Raw genomic sequence first — 16302 nt, forward strand, 5'->3', positions numbered from 1 at the left:
GTCAGTGGGACTCTACAAACGGGATGGTCTACACCTGGACCAGAGGGGTACCAATATCCGGGGGGGGGGGAATTTGCTAATGCTCTTCGGGAGGGTTTAAACTAGTTCAGGAGGGGATTGGGAACCTGAATTGTAGTTCCAGTATACAGGAGGTTGACAGTAGTGAGGTCATGAGTAAGGTTTCAAAGTTGCAGGAATGTACCGGCAGGCAGGAAGGTGGTTTAAAGTGTGTCTTCTTCAATGCCAGGAGCATCCGGAATAAGATGGGTGAACGTGCGGCATGGGTTGGTACCTGGGACTTCGATGTTGTGGCCATTTCGGAGACATGGATAGAGCATGGACAGGAATGGTTGTTGCAGGTGCCGGGGTTTAGATATTTCAGTAAGCTCAGGGAAAGTGGTAAAAGAGGGGGAGGGGTGGCATTATTAGTCAAGGACAGCATTACGGTGGCAGAAAGGACGGTGATGAGGACTCGTCTACTGAGGTAGTATGCGCTGAGGTTAGAAACAGAAAAGGAGAGGTCACCCTGTTAGGGGTTTTCTATAGGACTCCAAAAAGTTCCAGAAATGTAGAGGAAAGGATTGCAAAGATGATTCTGGATAGGAGCGAAAGTAACAGGGTAGTTGTTATGGGGGACTTCAACTTTCCAAATATTGACTGGAAACGCTATAGTTCGAGTACTTTAGATGGGTCCGTTTTTGTCCAATGTGTGCAGGAGGGTTTCCTGACACAGTATGTAGATAGGCCAACGAGAGGCGAGGCCATATTGGATTTGGTACTGGATAATGAACCAGGACAGGTGTTAGATTTGGAGGTAGGTGAGCACTTTGGTGATAGTGACCACAATTCGATTACGTTTACTTTAGTGATGGAAAGGGATATACCACAGGGCAAGAGTTCTTTCTGGGGGAAAGGCAATTATGATGCGATGAGGCAAGACTTAGGATGCATCGGATGGAGAGGAAAACTGCAGGGGATGGGTACAATGGAAATGTGGAGCTTGTTCAAGGAACAGCTACTGCGTGTCCTTGATAGGTATGTACCTATCAGGCAGGGAGGAAGTGGTCAAGCAAGGGAACCGTGGTTTACTAAGGCAGTCGAAATACTTGTCAAGAGGAAGAAGGAGGCTTATGTGAAGATGAGACATGAAGGTTCAGTTAGGGTGCTCGAGAGTTACAAGTTAGCTAGGAAGGACCTAAAGAGAGAGCTAAGAAGAGCCAGGAGGGGATATGAGAAGTCTTTGGCAGATAGGATCAAGGATAACCCTAAAGCTTTCTATAGATATGTCAGGAATAAAAGAATGACTCGGGTAAGAGTAGGGCCAGTCAAGGACAGTAGTGGGAAGTTGTGCATGGAGTCTGAGGAGATAGGAGACGTGCTAAATGAATATTTTTTGTCAGTATTCACACAGGAATAAGACAATGTTGTTGAGGAGAATACTGAGATTCAGGCTACTAGACTAGAAGGGCTTGAGGTTCATAAGGAGGAGGTGTTAGCAATTCTGGAAAGTGTGAAAATAGATAAGTCCCCTGAGCCGGATGGGATTTATCCTAGGATTCTCTGGGAAGCTAGGGAGGAGATTGCTGAGTCTTTGGCTTTGATCTTTAAGTCATCTTTGTCTACAGGAATAGTGCCAGAAGACTGGAGGATAGCAAATGTTGTCCCCTTGTTCAAGAAGGGGAGTAGAGACAACCCCGGTAACTATAGACCAGTGAGCCTTACTTCTGTTGTGGGCAAAGTCTTGGAAAGGTTTATAAGAGATAGGATGTATAATCATCTGGAAGGGAATAATTTGATTAGAGATAGTCAACACGGTTTGGTGAAGGGTAGGTCGTTCCTCACAAACCTGATTGAGTTCTTTGAGAAGGTGACCAAACAGGTGGATGAGGGTAAAGCAGTTGATGTGGTGCATATGGATTTCAGTAAAGCGTTTGATAAGGTTCCGCACGGTAGGCTACTGCAGAAAATACGAAGGCATGGGATTCAGGGTGATTTAGCAGTTTGGATCAGAAATTGACTAGCTGGAAGAAGACAAAGGGTGGTAGTTGATGGGAAATGTTCAGACTGGAGTCCAATTACGAGTGGTGTACCACAAGGATCTGTTTTGGGGCCACTGCTGTTTGTAATTTTTATAAATGACCTGGACGGGGGCGTAGAAGGATGGGTGAGTAAATTTGAAGATGACACTAAAGTCGATGGAGTTGTGGACAGTGCGGAAGGATGTTACAAGTTACAGAGAGACATAGACAAGCTGCAGCGCTGGGCTGAGAGGTGGCAAATGGAGTTTAATGCAGAAAAGTGTGAGGTGATTCATTTTGGAAGAATAACAGGAAAGACAGAGTACTGGGCTAATGGTAAGATTCTTGGTAGTGTGGGTGAGCAGAGAGATCTCGGTGTCCATGTACATAGATCCCTGAAAGTTGCCACCCAGGTTGAGAGGGTTGTTAAGAAGGCGTACGATGTGTTAGCTTTTATTGGTAGAGGAATTGAGTTTCGGAGCCATGAGGTCATGTTGCAGCTCTACAAAACTCTGGTGCGGCCGCATTTGGAGTATTGCGTGCAATTCTGGTCACCGCATTATAGGAAGGATGTGGAAGCATTGGAAAGGGTGCAGAGAAGATTTACCAGAATGTTGCCTGGTATGGAGGGAAGATCTTGGGCGAGATTTTCCGAACCCCCGCCGGGTCGGAGAATCGCCGGAGGCTGGCGTGAATCCCGCCCCCACCGGTTGCCGAATTCTCCACCACCGGATATTCAGCGGGGGCGGGAAACGCGCCGCGCCGATTGGCAGCCCCCCCCCCCCCCCCCGCGATTCTCCGGCCCGGATGGGCCGAAGTCCCGCCGCTAAAATGCCTGTCCCGCCGGCGTAGATTAAACCACCTACCTTACCGGCGGGACAAGGCGGCGCGGCGGGCTCCGGGGTCCTGGGGGGGGCGCTGGGCGATCTGGCCCCGGGGGGTGCCCCCACGGTGGCCTTGCCCGCGATCGGGGCCCACCGATCCACGGGCGGGCCTGTGCCGTGGGAGCACTCTTTCCCTTCCGCCTTCGCCACAGTCTCCACCATGGCGGAGGCGGAAGAGACTCCCTCCACTGCGCATGCGCGGGAATGCCGTCAGCGGCCGCTGACGCTCCCGCGCATGCGCCGCCCGGAGATGTCATTTGCGTGCCAGCTGGCGGGGCACCAAAGGCCTTTTCCGCCAGCTGGCGGGGTGGAAATTCGTCCGGCGCGGGCCTAGCCCCTTAAGGTTGGGGCTCGGCCCCCAAAGATGCGGTGCATTCCGCACCTTTGGGGCGGCGCGATGCCCGACTGATTTGCGCCGTTTTGGGCGCTAGTCGGCAGACATTGCGCCGTTTCCGGAGAATTTCGACCCTTATGAGAGAAGGCTGAGGGACTTGAGGCTGTTTTCATTAGAGAGAAGAAGATTAAGAGGCATACAAGATGATCAGAGGATTAGATAGGGTGGACAGTGAGAGCCTTTTTCCTCGGATGGTGATGTCTAGCACGAGGTGACATAGCTTTAAATTGAGGGGAGATAGATATAGGACAGATGTCAGAGGTAGGTTCTTTACTCAGAGAGTAGGAAGGGCGTGGAATGCCCTGCCTGCAACAGTAGTGGACTCGCCAACACTAAGGCTATTCAAATGGTCATTGGATAGACATATGGACGATAAGGGAATAGTGTAGATGGGCTTTAGAGTGGTTTTACAGGTCGGTGCAACATCGAGGGCCGAAGGGCCTGTACTGCGCTGTAATGTTCTATGTTCTATGCTCAGCAAAGCGATCACCCAGTCTGCGTTTGGTCTCTCCGATGTAGAGGAGACCACATTGTGAGCAGCGAATGCAGTAGACCAAATTGGAAGAGATGCAAGTGAAATGCTGCTTTACCTGGAATGAGTGTTTTGGGCCTGGGATATTAAGCATGGAAGAGGTAAAGGGGTAGGTGTTACACCTTCTGCAATTGCATGAGTGCCATGGGTGATGGGAGAGGTATTGGGTATGGTGGAGGAGTGGACTAGATTGTCTCGGAGCGAACGGTCTCTGCGGAATGCTGACAGAGGGAGTGAAGGGAAGATGTGTTTGGTGGTGGCATGACGCTGGAGTTGGCGAAAATAGCAGAGGATTAATAAACTATTAAACAAACTATTTTCCGGAAACAGAAAAGCCCGATGATAACATGAATTTTCCATGCCAAAAAAAGACAACATTTTCTTCCTTCAAAAACTGTTTTTTTTTAATCAATCACTGAAACATGTGGAAAAGTGCATAGACCACAGTACTCAACGTGATTTGTACACTATAGGAGATCTAAAATTAGAATGAAAGCCATAATTTGAGGGAAACATGTTCGGCTAGCTAAATAGATATAGGACAGATGTCAGAGGTAGGTTCTTTACTCAGAGAGTAGTAAGGGCGTGGAATGCCCTGTTGCAACAGTAGTGGACTCGCTAACACTAAGGGCATTCAAATGGTCATTTGATAGACATTGACGATAAGGGAATAGTGTAGATGGGCTTTAGAGTGGTTTCACAGGTCGGCGCAACATCGAGGGCCGAAGGGCCTGTACTACGCTGTAATGTTCTATGTTCTGTGTTCTAAAATTGGCATTTTTATCTCAGATCTTTGTCGGAGAAGTGATCTCATTGTTCCCTTTGACAACCGTTGACTCTTGCTGGAAACTGGGTGTACTGAGCATTGTGTGAGGACAGAATCAGGTTTAGCTGTGATGCACTAGTGTAGCGCCTCTGAACCATAACCTTTCGCTTCCTGCCCACGAACACAACTAACATTTCCAGTGCCGCATCTATCATTAAGGATCACACTGTCCTGGTGTAACAACTTACATTGCAGCAATCCTTTTCTGCCACTTTCCTTTAAGAAAATGGCCTGCCTTTTAAAAGAATGGGCTGGCTGTACCATGGGATCTTCAAAGAATGCTGCTGGGACCTGCTGCTGAGTGCAGAGACTGTCAACAGCATTCCAGAGCAGACATCAAGCACTGCAGGCACACCTGTTAGCATCAAAATCATGCAGATGAGGTGGGTACCCAAATTCTACCCCAATCTGAAAGAGCCTGTACAGGCCATGAATCGCAACCTTGTACGCAAAATAAAATGGGCTATCCAATTTTTACGTCTGGGGAAGGTACAGGAGAATTCAGCCCCAGTGTTAGCTAGGAACCTCATGAAAAATGAAGGAAAGACAGAGTACAATGACTGCAAAGTAAAACTCAATGTGCACTATATTCCAGATGCTGTTAACAGGACTCTCCGCCTTTTATGATGTTTGAGTGACATCTTTGCACAGGGCCAGTTCAAAGCATGTCAGATGCACGTTCAGGACATTCTTTATCAAGGGTTTCCATTCTGAATTTTTGGAATTGTTATCAGAATGTCGGCATCCTCGTAGCAATTCTAAAATAAGAACTTGAATATTGCTGAAAAAATAGGCATGCCTTGAATCCTTTTGTCTTGCACTTATCAGGACTGATGCAAGAATGCCAAATTTCAAAGGGAACAACAAAGTGAATATCTGGTGGCATTGCAAGACCGCAAGGTCAACCCAGACACACATATTTGCAAGCCGCACAAAGGGATTGATATTGTCTTCCTCAGGAAGTGTGAATTATGTTGACAACATGTACATTCTCTTAAAGACAGATCCAATCTCCTATCCTTTGGACCCACTGCCAAGCATGGCTGCACTGGGTCGGCACGATGACACAGTGGTTAGTACTGCTGCCTGACGCCGCCGAGGATCCAGGTTCGATCCTGGCCCTGGGTCATTGTCTGTGTGGAGTTTGCATATTCCCCCTGTATCTGCGTGGGTCTCACCCCCACAACCCAAAGATGTGCAGGGTAGGTGAATTGGCCACACTAAATTTGTCCCTTAATTGAAAAAAAAATTAATTGGATACTCTTAAAAAAAAATGTTTTTAAAGCATGACCACACAACTTAAAAACAAGTTACAAAACCATTAGGCTTGTGTAAGAGTAACAAATTTTGTTATGTTGTGTATGATGGGATTGATCTTCAAGGTTCACTATTTCCATGAATGGACGGGCTGCCCAAAACACACAAAGGTGGTATTCCATTACACCCTATGTTATCTGTGACAGGTTGCTACAATAGATCTGAGCATTTCACTTACTGAGTGAAGGATTCCTTCACTTTTGTGAAACATAGAACATTGGAGGAGTAGGCCATTCGGCCCTCCGAACCTGCTCCACCATTCTCTGTGCTCATCGCTGATCATCCAACTCAATAGCCCGTTCCCACCTTCCCCACATATCCGTTGATCCCTTTTGGCCCAATGACCACCACCTCTGCCCCACCTCCTTCCATGGGCCAAAAAGCAAGCAAAATGTTGAGCTGAGTTTCAGGAGTGTTGTGAAAGAGACAAAGACTCTGTGCTGTTCTGGGCTTGTTTGGGTGTTTGAGTATTATCTAATTAGATTTCTGTTATGATCAGTGATTTATTTTATTTGAGTTATTCCAGCTATTAATGCACAGTACTCTACAGCAGTTCAATTTGCACATTGATCTTTCTGGGCATGAAATGTACAAAGGAACCTATTGCCAGCTTTAGTATTGATCCCAATGGGAACCCATGATTCACTTAAGGTTGTTCCAATTAAAGCCGTGATTTTTAAGAATGCAACCCACGGGGCAGCGCGGTGGCGCTGAGGTCCAGGTTCGATCCCAGCTCTGGGACATTGTCTGTGTGGAGTTTGCACATTCTCCCTGTGTTTGCGTGGGTTTTGCCCCCACAACTCAAAGATGTGCAGGCTAGGTGAATTGGCCACGCTAAATTGCCCCATGTGTCCCAATGACAGGCGGATGGTATCAAACAACATGCCCTTCCAGTATTCACAATTGGCAGAGTACTAAATAACCACTGCTTGCAAAACTCAGAACAGGATCTGCCTTGCTTATCAATTCCGAATGTGCTACGAATTATGCTAACAATCAAAATACCTTTATTAGGCAGGCTCACAATGTAGCTCACTTCCGTTTGCTCTAAGCACGAACCTGTCCACTACAGGCAAAATACATCCCGGCATTGCAGCTTTCTGGAAAAGTAAAAACATGGGGCATTCGCTCCCTGGTACATTTGCCATGTCAAAGCCTTGACCAACCAGAGCCAACTTGACAACCGATCAGAAACCCTTTTCTCATGCAGTGTAAATTGTTGTTCCCTTTGCAATTTGGTATTCTTGCTTCTGTACTGATGGGTGAAAGATGAAAATGTTTGACAGCAATTCTAAACTTTCAGCAACATTCAAGATCTGTACTATCAAGCGACTAGTTGTAATATGAGAAGTTAATGAGAAACTAAAAAGGAATTGGCTTCCTCCTGAAGGTATCCCAGGTTGACCTAAATCTCTGAATGCTCCTAATATTGTTGGCAGGTGTGTCCACCTACTAGGCGGAACCCTTTCCCTGATAGGGTTCACCAAGGTGTCAAAGTGGTTTGGCTTTCTGGTGAGCTTCAGATCCAAATTGAAGGAACTCTGTGAACCACGAGGGTAATAAAACAGTCTCTTCCTTAGAAGGAGCAGAATTAAGTCTACCACTTTCCTGACCCGAAGTACGAGCTGCGAGATCTGACATATTCCACCTTCTCCACTCACACACACACAAAAATTAGTGCGGTGGGGGGGGATGTTTCAAACTTAATCAAAATTTCTCCTCATCTCAGTTCTAAATGGCCAGCCCCTTGTTCTGAGACTATGGGCACTATTTAATGGAAGTGAAGCAGCCTGAATGCCAACCCAAAAATAAAAGTGCCACCTCAGCTGACTCAGGGAAACATTATGGTGCTTGGGGCCGGAACAAAAAAAGGCGAAAGGTTATTCACGACAAGTCAGATTCAAGTCAGAGCAGCACGGTAGCACAAGTGGATAGCACTGCGTCTTCACAGCGCCAGGGTCCCAGGTTCGATTCCCCGTGGGTCGCTGTCTGTGCGGAGTCTGCATGTTCGCCCTGTGACTGCATGGGTTTCCTCCAGGTGCTCCGGTTTCCTCCCACAGTCTAAAGACATGCAAGTTAGGTGGATTGGCCATGATAAATTGCCCTTAATGACCAAAAAGGTTAGGAGGGGTTAGTGGGTCGGTGCAGACTCGATGGGCCGAATGGCCTCCTTCTGCCCTGTATGTTCTATGTTATCTATCTAGTGGCAGTAAAAAGTTCACAAAAAAAATGAAGGAAAGATCAGTCATCCATCCAATCTGACATCCAATGCCCTGTGCGTGTGTGCGAAACATTCCCCATGACAATCAGACTTTTTGAGAACTCACAATCAGTGTTAAACTGGAGATGTATCCGCACCTGTCCTCTTGAACAAACCAAAGAATTGGAGAATTTGTTGGTAATTCCCCGGTGATTGATTTACCAGAGTTACTGTCTAAATCAACATCACAGATTATCTGGCCATATCTCACTGCTATCTGTTGGAGTTTGCTGTGCGCATATTGATCGCTGCGTTTCCTACATTACATCAGTGATTACACTTCAAAGTGTTCTTCATTGACTGCAAGGTTCGTTTGGACAACTTGTGGTTGTGAAAAACACTATAAATGCAAGGTTTTCTTTTGCTTTCTGTGAACAGATCAGTTAAAATGCTAGAAAATTGAAGCAAATGTGAAATGTTAAAAACCTGGCTTGCACTACGTGCAATTTGTTTTACAAACTATCACATGGGATGCGACAGAGAGTCATGGCCATGTACTCAGCTGTCGCTGTGTCAGTTGCTAATTTGGTGCGTTGGTTGCAACAAGCCAAACAAAGTAGATTTATGGATGCACAGTTAGATATTTCTCTTGAAGATATAAGATGAGAATGCTGCAAGCTGTCTGAAATGAATTTCAAATGTTCATTGCCAGAGTCAAATGGTTAACGTTTGAGCTTTTAAAGCAAATTGCTATTAAAAAAGCAGATCAGAATGGTTGACAGGGGTTGGATTTCTGTTATAATATCAGCCGAGACATGTTTGAATAGCAGTTTGTGCAGATTAATTGAAAACTTATGTTTAAACTTTTTTTAAAATAAATTTAAGAGTACCCAATTATTGTTTTCCAATTAAGGGGCAATTTAGCATGGCTAATCCACCTAACCTGCACATCTTTCGATTGTGGGGGTGAAACCCACGCAGACACGGGGGAAATGTGCAAACTCCACACAGACAGTGACCCGGGATCGAACCCGGGTCCTCAGAGCCGTAGGCAGCAGTGCTAACCACTGCGCCACCGTGCCGCCCGTACTTATGTTTAAACTTAATAAAAGAGGCATAGACCAGCAATGATCCCAACAGGAGAGCATTGTAAAAGACATTGATATAGACATGGAGCAATAATTCATCAGCAGATGGGTTGAGATAGGGACAGAGATGAGTTATGCTAAGGTGGTGTAAGTAAACCGTCTATGTGATGGAGAGGATACACGTTCTGAAGCTCAGCTCAGTGTTAAATACGATGGCAAATTTGCAAACAGTTTGATTTTGTTTGAGACAGAGGTGCTGAGGAGAATGGAGTAAGTGGCTCGGGTGCTAATTTTGTGACAGGCTTCAAAAATAATGCTTTGATCTTTCAGATGCTAATCTGCAGGAAATTAGGGTCAATCTAAGACTGGATGTAAGGGCAAGCAGTTTGACAGCACTGACTGTAACTGGGTTTCGGGCTATTTTGTTGCTGAGAATGATGTGGAAACCTGATTAGATACAAACATGGAATAATCACAAGAGAGACAGCCTAGATCCAGGAGGGACAATACGCTCAAAGGCCTAGGAGATGAAAGGGCAGGTTGGAGATGGGTGGATAGGTTACTCGGATAGTGGGATTGATGATGTTTGTGCTGTTGTGAACAGGAGGAAGATGGTGTCTGAGGAGAGGGCACCGTTGACAAATGTATGCTAGCATATGGAGGCCAGGAAGGGGATTTGGGTGGCCAGTCACTTACATAGGAGTACATAGAAAATGCAGCCCAACCAGACTATGGGATCATTTATTCCCTGCTTGAGCCGCCCCCATTCCTTCTTCAATTAAATTTACCATCAAATGCTCTAACCTTTCTTCCTTTCCGAGCTTTCCTTTAAATACATCTATACTATTCGCCACAACTACTCCTTGTGGTAGCAAGTTTCCCATTCTCAGCACACCCCAGATAAAGATATCTTCTAAATCTCCAATTGATTTCTTAGTAACCAGTGGGAATGATCCTTTTTTTTGATTGCGAGTTTTTTCTTTTCTTATTAGAGAACAACATATTCAGGGGCCAATGCACCCAAAAAATGTTCTTACGAGTGAGTCCCACTTGGTGTTTTTAAGTTTATATCTTTCATTTATTAAGCAGTTAGAAAGTCAGAATGTGCCTAGTTTCAATTCATGTGTTCTACTTGCACTGTCTCCAATCCAAAATGGCCACCGATACCTGTCTGTACGTGCGCACTGGGCCGCGCATGCGCAGAGCCCAATGGCATGCACACATCAGTTTACCCAACACACCGCCAACTCTCCCTGCTTTCTAAATCAGTTAATGCAAGATGCTCTTAGTTTGTGGATTCCATGGATCCCACACATCACTTAGCCTGTAGGTTGCTCGGAATATCTCGCTCACAAGCATTTTATTGAAATATTTCTGTCTCTTCGCAATTTATAAGCACTGTGAATACATGCTGCCAAATATTCATATGAACATACAAACATGTGAAATAGGAGCAGGAATAGGCCACTCAGCCCCTCAAGCCTGCTCTGCCATTCAATTAAATCACGGCTGATCTGATTGTAACATCAACTCCACATTCCTGCGTATCCCGACAACCTTTCATCCCCTTGTTAATCAAGAATCTATCCAGCTCTGCCTTGAAAATATTCAAAGACTCTGCTTCCACCACCTTTTGAGGAAGAGAGTTCCAGAGACTCGCAACCCTCATCTCTGTCTTAAATGAGCGACCCCTTATTTTTAAAGAGTGACCCCTAGTTCTAGATTCTCCCACAAGAGGAAACATCCTCTCCACATCCACCCTGTCAATACCCATCAAAATCTTATAGGTTTCAAGTCACCTCTTCTAAACTCCAGTGCATACAAACTCCACCTGTCCAATCTTCCCTCATAAGACAACCCGCCCATTTCAGGTATTAGTCTGACAAGTCTTCTCTGAACTGTGTCTAATGCATTTACGTCCTGCTTTAAACGAGGAGACCAGTACTCCAGATGTGTTTTCACTGAAACATAGCCTCCCTACTTTTGTAATCAATTCCCCTCACAATAAGCGATAACATTTGACGAGCTTTCCTAATTACTTGCTGTACCTAAATACTAACGTTTTGTGATTCATGCGCTAGGACATCCAGATCCCTCAGCATCTCAGAGCTCTGCCAACTCTCACCATTTAGATAATCTGCTGCTTTTTTATTCTTCCTACCAAAACGGACAATTCCACATTTTCCCACATTGTACTTCATTTGCCAAATCTTTGCCCACTCACTTGACCTATCTGTGTCCCTTTGTAGCCTCCATATGTCCTCTTCACAACTTATTTTCCTGCGATTTGGTACTATTCAGTCAAGACAAAAAACAAAATTGTTACAATGTTATACTGAGCTCACAAATTCCAGCAGTTTAGCAAAGGGGAAGGATCCTGCCTTAAAACACCTGCATATTCTGTCACATTCTCAAATCTCTTCATGATGTGGAGATGCGGTGTTGGACTGGGGTGAGCACAGTAAGAAGACTTACAACACTAGGTTAAAGTCCAACAGGTTTGTTTCAAATCACTAACTTTCGGAGAACTGCTCCATCCTCAGGTGAATCTTCCTCCTTCCTCACCTGAGGCAGGAGCAGTGCTCCGAAAGCTAGTGATTTGAAACAAACCTATTGGACTTTAACCTGGTGTTGTAAGACTTCTTACAAATCTCTTCAGTTCAAGAAGGATCAATTAATTAATGACTTTGCAGAACGAAATGTGATTTTGCAAAGTATTATTTTGAAACATGGCACGTAGTTCTTGAAAGTAAATAAGCTGCGTTTCATGCCGCACATTACCCCCACAGTGACGGGTGCTGCACATCCAACTGCGAATTTACAGTGCTGCCAGCAAATGTTGCCTTCTATTCATTCAAATGTTAAAAATGGAATTGTAGCGCCATCTCTTGGCTATGGTTAACATTCCACTGGAACTCTGTCAACGTGAGCTCTGCTTATTTGTCCAGCAAAAGGCAACCAGCACAAACATCATTAGCATTCACTTCATTTTAACTTTGATGAAAACCTAATTCATGTACAGCTCCATGTGGCTCAGGGAATAGCAAAGTCCCAGGTTTCATCCAGGTCTGTGCAAAATCGGCTGGTGTCATCTAGTTATACAATCGCCACCACTTCCACCTTTCCTGGTTGCTCCAGACAGCCCTTATGTCGGGCAGATGGTGCAAACCATTGCGGGGCATTTACAAAGGTGTCGCTTATAACGTTTGACGTCCATCGGTTATTTCAATAAAGGCAAAAGATTGTGAGGGGCATGGGCAGGGTGGACAGGGAACAGCTGTTCCCCTTAGTTGAAGGGTCAGTTACAAGGGGACACAAGTTCAAGGTGAGGAGCAGGAGGATCAAGGGGGATTTGAGGAAAATCCTTCTTACCCAGAGGGTGGTGATGATCTGGAATGCCCTGCCTGGGAGGGTGGTGGAGGCGGATTGCCTCACATCCTTTAAAAAGTACCTGGATCAGCACTTGACACGTCATTACAGTCAAGGCCGTGGGGCAAGTGCTGGCAGGTGGGACTAGGTGGACAGGTCAGGTGTTTTTCATGTGTCGGTGCAGACCCGATGGGCTGAAGAACCTCTTCTGCACTGTATCATTCTATGATTCTGTGAAAACACTGCGGATGCTGGATATCTGAAATACAAACAGAAAATGTTGCAATTTAGCAGCACCAGTGCAGCGAGAAGGGGAGTTAACGTTTCGAGCCCGTATAACTCTTCTTCAGAGCTGTAGCGCACAAGGATGGGGGATTTCAGATTTCAGATTTTGGTTAAGAAATGATGCGGGGAGGATGTCAAGAAGAACCGATTTACGCAGCAAGTAGTAATGACCTGGAACTCGCTGCGAATGAGGGCGGTCAGTGCGGAACCAATTGATGATTTCGAAAGGAAGCTGAATAGGCACTCGAAAGAGATACGCTTGCTGGGCTGCGGGGACTAAGCGGGAGCGTGGGAGTGACTGGGTTTCTCTGTGAGACCCAGCATGGACCTGATGGTCAGAATGGCCTCATTGTGTGCCATAGATTACCCTCTAGCTGGGATTTTCCAGTCCTGCCCACAGTGGGAATAGTTGTGAATGGGACAGAAAATTTGACGTTGGGCAGGATCTTTCATGTCGCGCGACGGGAGGAATGGGAAAATCCCAGACTATGATCTGTTACATAGAATTTACAGTGCAGAAGGAGGCCATTCGGCCCATCGAGTCTGCACCGGCTCTTGGAAAGAGCACCCTACCCAAGGTCAACACGTCCACCCTATCCCCATAACCCAGTAACCCCACCCAACACTAAGGGCAATTTTGGACACTAAGGGCAATTTATCATGGCCAATCCACCTAACCTGCACATCTTGGACTGTGGGAGGAAACCGGAGCACCCGAAGGAAACCCACGCACACACGGGGAGGATGTGCAGGCTCCGCACAGACAGTGACCCAAGCCGGAATCGAACCTGGAACCCTGGAGCTGTGAAGCAATTGTGCTATCCACAATGCTACCGTGCTGCCCAGGGTTTAGAGAACCCCAAAGTGTATCATGGAGTTCACCTGACCCACAACTTTTAATAGATTGTGGTATGGGGAGCACACGGCCCACTCTACAGGTGTGGTACAGCAGAAATGGAAAAGTATTCTTTAAAGCAAAGCAATGTTTATTATATGAACTCGAGTTAACCTTTTTAAAACATACAGTGAACATCTTAGCAACAATTAATTCAAATACAACCCCCAAAGAATACAACACTAAGTAAACCTTTAAGCTTTCCTTTCTAACATCCATACGACTGAAAAACAAAACCTTTCTCAGAAGCACATCAGGTTAAAGTCACTACTGTTATTAGTTTTAAATCACCAGGATCGATTTACAGTCTTTAGATTACAGAGAGAGATTCATACACCTTCTGACTGTGACTGCAGCTATCCAGCTCTGAAAATGAAACTAAAACACACCCTGCAGCAAACAGTTTAAAACGAAATTAAAAAGCTGACAGACAGCCCAGCTCCACCCACTCTCTGATATCACTGCAGTAGTCAACACCCATTTCTTAAAGGTACTCTCACTACATATATTTATATACATACCCATTTATAAACACCCGTTTCTTAAAGGTACTCTCATATGACAGATCCTATGGCATGAATAACTCTCACTGTCAGAGGGGGGGGTGCCCTTGGAAATCTTGTTGTTGGCGACACAGACACTTCCCGAAGGAGAGTAAAGCACTTCAGAGAAATCAAGTTTGCAAAATGTAAATTGCCACTTTCGCTTAATCAATGGAAAGAGATTAAAAGGTATCAACAAAACAAAGAAAATGAAAACCAGAACTGGGGAAAGAAATATCTGAAAGTGAAATAAAAGAAAAAAAATTTGCATTTATATTGGATTTCACAGCATGCTTCACACACAATGTGCAACTTTGAAGTACAGTTACTATTAATATAAGAACGGAGGAAACAGGAGGAGGAGTAGATCCAACAGCATCTCAAGCCTGCCCTGCCATTCAAACAATCAGAACTGATCTTTACCTCAGTCCTCTTTCCTACCATATCCAGAAATCCTGCCTCTTGTAAAATAGAGGCATAGAGTACAAAAGCAAGGAAGTTATGATAAACCTGTATAAAACACTACTTCAGGCTCAACTAGAATAGAGGACAAGATTTTCCGGGCCCGTTTGCCGCGTGTGCAAATCCCGTTATGGCCGTAAAATCACGCGAGAGGGCCGTAATGGGGTTTGAGATCTTCCCCAGCCCACCCCCGCCGGTGATATAATCAGGTTCACACCTAAAAAGGGCATGAACCTGATGTGCATGATTCTAAATACACTACAATATAATTAAATGGCTTTACGCCATATCGTACAGCGCCGTGGAATGCTCCCCCCTCACCCCCGCGAGTTGACCTCACACAGGCGCAAATCACTACTTGTTTTCAAAAACGAAAATCAGTCGTGATGACCGCGCTGGGGTGCAGAGGATATGGAGGCTGTCATGATATGCACTCATGCACATAATGAGATACAGACAGGCAGTGACAGACAACCAGTACAGCCAATCAACACACAGGACAGAACACAACCAATCACCAGGCAGAACACTAGAGGGGGATTTCCCACTATAAAGCACATGAGGCATCAGCATTCTGCCTCTTTCCACTGGTGACAACTGTAGTGACAGTCAGGGTGTATATATCAATTAGCACCTTCTACAAGTGGCTCAGAGCTAGTCTGTTCTAGTTAGTTATAGTTAGCACACTTAGATTAGTAGAGTGTCAACCCACAGCAAGCTGTGTGCACTGCTCCAGAAGTTCAATAAAACGTATTGAACTAACGTCTAAGTTTGGTGTCTACTTTTCAGTACAACTGCATCCAGTTGCAGTCCGTGTTACCCCAGGGTGAATAACACGACAGAGGCCGCGGGGTTGAGGGCCAAGGCTGGGCAGTGCCATGGGGATAACCCTCCTCCAGAGTTTCCCCTGATACTTCCGTGGTGGGGAGGGGGCCACTCTGGAGCTTGTTGTGGGGGGGGGGGGGGGGGGGGGGGGGGGGTCCGTTGTGGGCGGGTGGGAGGGAGTTTATTTTGTTCGCAGATCAGGGCCCAATCTCTGTGGAGCCCCACCTGCTGGCTCTATTAGGCTCCGCCCTGCCAGATTGATGGCATAAGCTTCTCTCCTCCACACCCCCCTCCCCACCTCAATTTATTTTGGACAGTGTCATAGGATCTGATCAGAAAACCTGGCTGTGTTTTTGGAGAGAAGCATGCCGGTTTTCAGTCAGACCCTGACATTTTGCCTTTTAAAAAAAAAATCTGCCCAGTTCTGGGAGCCACACCTTTGGAGGAAGTGAAGGCAATAGAGAGGGTACAGAAAAGATTCACAAGAATGGTTCCATGGGTGAAGACTTTCAGTTGTACAGATAGACGAGAGAAGCTTGGACTATTCACCTTGGAGAAGAGAAGGTGAGAGGAGTGGGCGAGGTGTTGAAAATCATGAGGAGACTGACAAGGGCAGAGCAAAGCTGTTCCCATTGGTGGAAGGATCGAGAACCAGAGAGTACAGA

The 16302-nt window shown here is 45.8% G+C and overlaps 1 protein-coding gene across 3 annotated transcripts in view; it reads left to right on the plus strand.

Annotated features, from left to right (window-relative positions):
- LOC140429171 (protein WWC2-like) overlaps positions 1 to 16302 on the plus strand; it is a 334080-nt gene that overhangs the window by 277214 nt on the left and 40564 nt on the right. The gene's annotated exons all lie outside the window — the stretch shown is intronic.

This window comes from Scyliorhinus torazame, chromosome 9 (assembly GCF_047496885.1).
Source record: "Scyliorhinus torazame isolate Kashiwa2021f chromosome 9, sScyTor2.1, whole genome shotgun sequence".
NCBI lineage: Eukaryota > Metazoa > Chordata > Chondrichthyes > Carcharhiniformes > Scyliorhinidae > Scyliorhinus > Scyliorhinus torazame.